This window comes from Bubalus bubalis, chromosome 15, assembly GCF_019923935.1.
Source record: "Bubalus bubalis isolate 160015118507 breed Murrah chromosome 15, NDDB_SH_1, whole genome shotgun sequence".
Taxonomy (NCBI): Eukaryota; Metazoa; Chordata; class Mammalia; order Artiodactyla; family Bovidae; genus Bubalus; species Bubalus bubalis.
In genome coordinates, this window is record NC_059171.1 from 53,939,025 (window position 1) to 53,947,612 (window position 8,588).

Genomic DNA, 8,588 nt, shown 5'->3' on the forward strand with positions numbered 1-8,588 from the left:
GCCTTCACTCAGAAGGGAAAAAAAACATTTCTAGATCTGAGAACTCCCAAAAAACATTTATCCTATAGATTCTTAAAAAAGAGGAAAAGATTATTAATATCTTGTATTGGTTAGAACTCCTTACACTGAAAATGATGGGAAGACTGGCTCAAACCAGCTGAAGCAGAAACGAGAACTGACTGACTAGTGTAACTGATAATCCTAAGTGTTAATCTGTGATTTTAGGCACTGCCACATTCGGGTGCCCGAGCACTACCGTGAAGGCTCTGCTCCTATCTCTCAGTTACGCTTTCCTATGTGCGGCTTTATTTTCAAGAGGACTCTTCCTATTTACAAACAACAATGGCCACCTGCAGTTCCAGATTTACGTTCTACCAGATCAGCAACTCTGAGAAGAACAGAGGGCCTTTCAAGGTTGATACAACAGAACTCCTAGGACAGGTTCTGGTGGTCCCAGCTTTGGTCATATGATTTTGTTAGTGGGTCTGTGGATTTGGAGCTGTCCAGCGAGATCTGTGGGAGAAGGCAATGGCACCCCACTCCGGTGCTCTTGCCTGGAAAATCCTATGGATGGAGGAGCCTGGTGGGCTGCAGTCCATGGTGTCTCTAAGAGTTGGACATGACTGAGCAACTTCACTTTCACTATTCATTTTCATGCATTGGAGAAGGAAATGGCAACCCACTCCAGTGTTCTTGCCTGGAGAATCCCAGGGACGGGGGACCCTGGTGGGCTGCCGTCTATGGGGTTGCACAGAGTCGGACACAACTGCAGTGACTTAGCAGCAGCAGCAAGATCTGTGATGGGGAGGAGAGTAGTTGCTCCCAGGAAGCCACCCCAAAACCAGGAGGAGGTGTGAAAGAAAGAGCTGAGGTCAATTTTGTTCCCCACATTGAAATCCAGGACCATTTCACCTCAAGAGAATGGACTGGAGCAGAGCTCCAGAACACCACCACCCTAGTCATCCGTACATCCACCACGTGGCATCTTCACTTTCTATTCCCACAACTCGCAGGTACAGTAATGGTTAGCCAATTAAATGAGATCCTCTGGGAACACCTGAAGGAGGATTCCTAATGGTGATCTTGCTGAATCTTCTAGAGTTGACCATGGCTTTGTCCAGCTATTATTAAAGAAAAAAAAAAAAAAAAACTCCTGTATTTTCCAAGTCTCTTGTAAATGTGTTATCATACTTTCATAATTTAAAAAATAAAAAAGAAAGAGGAAAAAATTCAATATTAAGGACACGGAGATTTAAAAAAAAAAAAAGCTCTAAGCAACGTGTTTGTTGTTGTTGTTGCTGAGTTGTGTCCGACTCTTTGCAACCCCATGGACGGCAGCACACCAGGTTTCCCTGTCCTTCACTGTCTCCTATAGTTTGCTAAAACTCATGTCCATTGAGTCCGTAATGCCATCCAACCATCGCATCCTCTGTCGTCCCATTCTCCTGCCCTCAATCTTTCCCAGCATCATGGTCTTTTCCAATGAGTTAATGATTAATCAAATGTATCCTGTCGGTGACGTTCAACAGGGACCAACAATCCTCCTATGATTCATGCCATGGGGCAAAACACCTGCCACAACTCCTCAAGACAGGCTGGCTTCACACGACGAAACCTGAATGCAGACCACAGGGTTCTGCACGCTGACTCAGCTCCCATACTGCCCCCCACACCAGCAGTGGCAGCATCCTCCAGTGGATATCAAGCACCTCCAGACATGACCTCCAACTCTATCAGATGACCACCTTTGTCTTTCCTTTCTCCTGCCTCCTCCAGCCCTTTATCTTTCCCCATCTAAGAAAATCCTTTCAAGTCCCAGAGACTGAAAGCTTCACTTTTACTTTTTATGTATTGTGATCTAACTCAGTTGTCCAATGCCAGTCATGTAGAAATGATCTGTAAATCTGAACTATTTTTATAGTAGCTTCCCTAGCCAGCTTCTGGCTATTGAACACTTGAAATGTGCAAATGAGGGACTGGCTTTTCATGTATTTAATTTCAATTCATTTAAATTTAGATAGCCACATGGCCATGAACTAGGGGCTATCAAGATAACAAGTTTAGCTCTTGACTCTCAAAAACTAAGAACTGATTTCCTTTTATTTTCATTCCTGATTCCTTCTGATTTCCTTTCCTTTTTTTTTAAGGCTGGAAAATGAAGCATTTTAATAGTCATTTCAGATAATATGGATATTCTTTTTGATATCACACCATAGCTTAACAAATGTGGTTCCCTAACAGATTAGTTGCAGTGAGAAATATGAAACCATATCTTTTGTGCTGTTAACCCTAAACCTGATTGATTTATCCAGAAATTTGAATTCATCTTTTACCCATGCTTCATTTTGTAACATCATGTATCAGTCAACTGGAAGATGCTGGTTTACTAAGTTGTACTGTACCATACCAAGTGTACAATGGAAACCTCCCCTGTATACTCTTGAGTGACTAAGAGTAAAAAAGACAAATAATATGTTTATATCAATGTAAAAATAACTTTAGCCTTTTATACTGTCTACATAAGGTGTCTACATAAGGAGACATAGGGTGTCTCCACACCTACTATGAGAACCACTGTCCTACAATGGCGACAGCCACTAGTTTCTGAAAAACATAAAGGATCTCTAAAGTATCCTTTATGGCAAAATAACTCAACTGGATGAATCTAAAGGTAAACATAAAATGTACTCCAAGATTGTGAACACACTTCACAAAGAAAAGCCTAAAGAAAATAAAAATCACTTACACCTTTGTCTTCTAGAAATCAATGTGCTACTATTTTGGCCACTGGCACTTCTTCTTAAGGGCAGGGGCTGCGTTTTATTGATCTACAAATTTCAGATCGAGCACAGTGCCTGGCCCTTAGAAGCACTCAAAAGTATATCTTTTTTTTAAGTATACTGTACATAATTCTGTTGCCTATCCTTTTCTTTCAGCCTCTCAGTTGGTCAATTTCCCCATTTGTATTCTTTAACAACTGTGTATCATTAAAGTTTTGAAGCTCAAACTCACTTAAAAGTCTGTAACTTGTAGCAAGGAGTAAAAATCTTGCAAGGAAATAAACGTAAATATCATGGGTCCAGAAGGGCTCTAGGGCAGAAGTTCGGGGAGCAGAGTTGCTCTCCTAGACTCACCGGACCTGGGACACCAGGACACGGGCCACCTCGCGGAGGAGGAGTGAGGGTCCCGGGACCACGACACGGGGTGCTTTCTGTTGCAAAAGATGGACATGGGAAAAGGGGCACAGCCGCCCGGCCCAGCTCCCTGAAACCGGGAGAGTCATCCAGTTCCGGGTCTGCGCCCCTCCATCCGCGGAGCTGCCTCGCTCTTGGCGGGACAGCAGAAGTGGAGACAGTTCTCACGTGCAGTCCACCCGGGCGGAGTTCTCGAGATGCTCAGGAAGACTGAGCATGCGTGGAAGTGCCAGGCCTCCCCACCAGGAGAGGTCAGAGGTCGCAGGAGTGTCCCCACACCGGCATTCCCAGGGAGTCCACGACTTTGGACTTCGTATCCCTGAAAATGAAAGTGACTCGAGTCCAGGGCAGAGGAAGTGCCATCTGAGGCTGACTTGATCATCCTCGGTACCGGGACGACATTCGGGCCTCACTCACGAGTCCACCTGTTCTCCCAGCACATCTCTCAGGGGAGAAATGAAGACCTTAGCAGCCCTGGAGAAGGCAGAGAGGTGTAACCGCTACACCCATGACTGCACATCGCTTTTGCTGCACGTGTTCCAGGTAGGGAGGTGCTTGGACCCCCTGTGATTCTGTGGGGTCTGGGGGGCCTAGGCCCGGACCGGCATGGAAGTTGATGGTTGAGTGCCCTCAATCGTGCTGTGATGCTGAAGGAACAGCAACAACAGTCTGGACCTGAAGAGGCCTATGGGACAGGAACAGAGGAGGGCTTAGCAGTGACCTTCACGGACCATCTGCCGGGACTAGAGGCTAACAGAGGCCATCAGAGGGAAGTGTGGATAGATGACAGAGACCAGTTGTCTCCCCCTGTTCAGTTCTGTGGCATCATTTAAATCCCCCAGAAATGTGAGGGAACCAGAGGGAAAAGGAGAGATCTAAATAGATTTAAATTAGGTTTTAATAAACCCCAACAGATTAGCGCACAAAATTAAACTCTAGTTTTAGCTATAAAAAAAAATGATTTTACATTTATTCCTCACCTAACTTTGTGAACTTATATTATGTATATATATTATATATTATGCATATATAACGATACTATGTATACATAATTATATATGTTGTTGTTGTTTAGTCCCTAAGTCATGTCCAACTCTTTTGTGACCCCATGGACTGTAGCACACCAGTCTCCTCTGTCCATGGGATTTCCCAGGAAAGAATACTGGGGGGGGTTGCCATTTCCTTCTCCAGGAGATCTTCCCAACCCAGGGATAGATCCCTGCCTTGGCAGGTAGGCTCTTTACCACTAAGCCACCAAGGAAGCCCATATATATATATATATACACACACATACATACACACACAAGATAATATATAGTATGATATATTAGTATATGTATATACTTATATTTATGTATATATTTATAATTCAACATGTTATAATATGTGTATTATATAAATTATATATATTCCCCCAAAAGTACCCAGTGAGAGTGGACTTAAAAACCTAGGCAGTGTTTACAATAACCCATTTCCTCTTCAAAACACCTAATAGGTAACATGATTACATCCAGTCTCAGCTGTAGCCGTGAGCTTCTAGCTCCAATGAAGAAAGGTAAATTAAATGCACACTTGAAGCCTAAAATGCACAAACACTTAGAATTGTATCTGACTTGATAGAAAGGAGAACAAACACTTTGTTTTAAATCAAGTTTGAATTAGCTTCGATTTATTTAACTAGGAATCTGTCTCTGCCTACCACAGATATTTAATTATGTTCCTGGGGCTGCCTTAGTTTAAGTCCTCAGGTTGCCTCCAACATCCATCATTTTCTTCTTGTCTACCTGCTTTTACTATGGTGACAAAGCAGATCAGAGTCAAGGAATCAGTGACATTTATCTTTAGATCCTCCCAATAGCACATCTCAGAGAAGGCAATGGCACCCCACTCCAGTACTCTTGCCTGGAAAAGCCCATGGATGGAGGAGCCTGGTAGGCTGCAGTCCATGGGGTCGCTGAGGGTCGGACACGACTGAGCAACTTCACCTTCACTTTTCACTTTCATGCATTGGAGAAGGAAATGGCAACCCACTCCAGTGTTCTTGCCTGGAGAATCCCAGGGACGGGGGAGCCTGGTGGGCTGCCGTCTATGGGGTCGCACAGAGTCGGACACGACCGAAGTGACTTAGCAGCAGCAGCAGCAATAGCACATCTAGCACCCTAGTACCCATTCCCATACTCCAGTTTAACTTGAGAAATCTAATATGGGCTCAGATGTTAGAAGATCACCCTCCCAAGGTAGCATGCATGCAGGGTCCCCTGTGCATGAGGATGGTTCAGAGGATGGAAACAGCAAGTGCACCAAAAGAATACAAGGACTTGTTGAAGCTCAGTGGAGACAAAAGACCTCAAGAAGAGGTCAAAACACATCACTTGTTTTTTAAAGAATAACTTTTCATTTTATTTTATATTGGCTTATAGGTGGCGCTAGTGATAAAGAGCCCACCTGCCAATTCAGGAGACCTAAGACACCTGGGTTCAACACCTGGGTTGGGAAGGTCCTCTCGAGGAGGGCATGGCAACCCAGTCTAGGATCAGGGATCAGACCCACATCTCCTGCAGTGACAAGTGGATTCTTTACCACTGAGCCATCAGGGAAGCCCTGAATTTCTTAATGGAGGGCAAGCACCAGGAATTTTCCTTTTGTGGCAGAGACTATAACTGTTTCCCCATTGTCTGGTTCCCTCTTCTTTTTTTAGTAATGAAAGTTATAGCTGGCCTAAAGACTGCATTTTTCCCAGCCTCCCTCATACAAAAGCATGTATCCTAATTCTAGTCAGTGAGATCATATGAGCAAAAATGGTTTGTGCAACTTCTGGGCCGCACCCTTAAAAGGAAAGGAAGGTAGTCACACTGCCTTTTTCTCAGTTCTTCTTTTTATAGCTGAATGTAAAGATCGTGAACAGTCATCTCTGACCTCATGTACAAGGGCCATACCCGTGGGATGCTCAGTCGCTCAGTTGTGTCCTATTCTTTTATGACCCCATGGACTGTAGCCCGCCAGGCTCCTCTGGATTTTTCAGGCAAGAATACTGGACTGCTTTGCCATTTCCTCCTTCAGGGGATCTTCCCAACCCAGAGACCAAACCCATGTCTCCATCTCTTGCATGGCAGGAGAATTCTTTACTTCTGAGCCACCTGGGAAGCCCACCTTGGGAACAGCAGAGTCTAAAAGTGGAAGGAGCTTGTGTGTTCAAAACCACTGGGCCCTCACTCAGGTCTGGACCACCATCTCAAACTTTATAAGTGAGAAATAACTTTTATGTATGTTATATAAGAAATATCTTCTATGTCATGTAATTTCTGTGTTGTACAAGAAATAATTTAAATGTTATAAGATAGAAATAAACTTCTATCTTGATTAAACAAGACTCACTGAGGCAGTCTAGTCTGTGACCTGAAGCTACAGCCACTGGGGGAAAGGTAGAGTCCTGAAAAGAAATCAAGTGCCAGCAGAATGATGACGCACCTGCTTGTACCTGGTGGCCTAATGGCAGATGTCCTCTACAGCTAATGGCATTGCACTGCTCATGAGGTACAGACCATTTTGTGAGTTAAAAGAGTCCTGTAATTTTGATGACAGCATCATTGTGTGCTGTGCTTAGTTGTTCAGTCCTGTCTGACTCTTTGCAATCTCAGCCCACCAGGCTCCTCTGTCCATGGGGATTCTCCAGGCAAGAATACTGGAGTGGGTTGCTATGCCCGCCTCCAGGGGATCTTCCCAACCCAGGGACCAAACCCAGGTCTCCCTCACTGCAGGTGGATTCTTTACTGTCTGAGCCACCAGGTATGGGCAAATTAGAATTGCTACACTGGACCTATACCCTGACAGGGAGTTTCACAGTTATCAATGTTTAGTCAATGCACACAACACTAATTTTCACATCCTTTATCCTTTCCCCATCCATGGACACCTTTTTAATGCAAAAGAACTCTCTGGATCATGGGATTATTGAGCCATAGGGGAGTTTAGTGAGCAAATAGCTAAACCAGGGAGTCCTAAGCTAGTCTGCATGGCACAGTCTCCAGGGAAGCTTATTGAAAATACAGAGGCCAGCCCTTCCCCCACCCACACCTCTGCCCACTTAGTGTTGAGGGAGGTTCAGGATGAGTTGCTCTCGTGCCTGGATTCAATCCCTGATTCAGGAGTCTCTGCAATAAGAGAAGCCACCGCAATGAGAAGCCGACACACTACACCTAGAGACTAGCGCCCACTCTCCACAACTAGAGAAAAACCTGCACAGCAACGAAGACCCAGCACAGCCAAAAATACATAAATATATATTTTTTAAGAAAGAACTTCAAAGGGCCCCACTCCTCATTTCCCGGCGTCAAAGCAACCAGGAGTTGGGCACACAGCTAAGAATGGCCAATTGAATGGTCTCTCTCAGGGTTTTGAATCTTGAATAACACAAGGATAGAAAGTATTAATGACATCATGGGCCATATATTGTAGTGGCCATGTGCTGACCCAACTTGCAGCTGGGAGAACGTTGCCATACTTTTTCCTAAATCCCGGGACTCTGTGTGTCCCTGCCTGTCCTCAAACCTGGCCTCAAAGTCTTCTGTTGATTCTACAGCCTCCTGATAGCTTTCCAATAGATTTCCTTTTTGCTTTAGTTGGCTAGTTTCCATTTTCATTGCTTGAAGACAGAGGGTTAGCCTCAGTATCCAGAAATGAAAAGTCTTGGGCCCAAGAGCTTGGATAATGCCGGATGTGTGCTCTCAGAACCCCCCCAAAACAGAGCCTAGGGATCCTGTCTTTATGGCCCCCAGTTTTCAGAGACCTACCCACTCCAGAACTTGTCATTCCCATCGTACTCCCCATCTGTATTAGTTACCTAGTGCCTCATACCAAATAACCCCACAGTTCCACAGTTTAAATCAACAAACATTTATTATCTTGCAGTTTATTATCTTGCATTTATTATCTGCTTTTATTATCTTGCAGTCAGAAGTCTGAGTGTCACATGGCTGAGTGCCTCGGGCTTAAAGCCTCTCGTGAGGGGACAGTCAAGCTACCAGCCTTGGCTGTGTTCTCATCTGAAAGCTGATGGGGTTGGGGCGGGGGGACGTGAGGAAGGAGAGGCACTTTCAGGTTCATTCGTAGGGATGTTGACAAGACTCAGGCTGTTCTCATCTGCGGCCTTCCACAGGACTCCGCAAGTAGCACAGTGGTAAGGATCCATCTGCCAGACGGCTTCATGCTGAAATGCGCAGAAACCAACACAATACTGTAAAGCAATAATCCTTCAGTTGAAAGGAAAAAAAAATAATTCGCCTGCCAATGCAGAGGACACAGGTTCAATCCCTGGGTTAGGAAGATCCCCTGGAGAAGCAAACAGCGATCCACCCCAGTATTCTTGCCTGGGAAAATCGCATGGACAGAGGATCC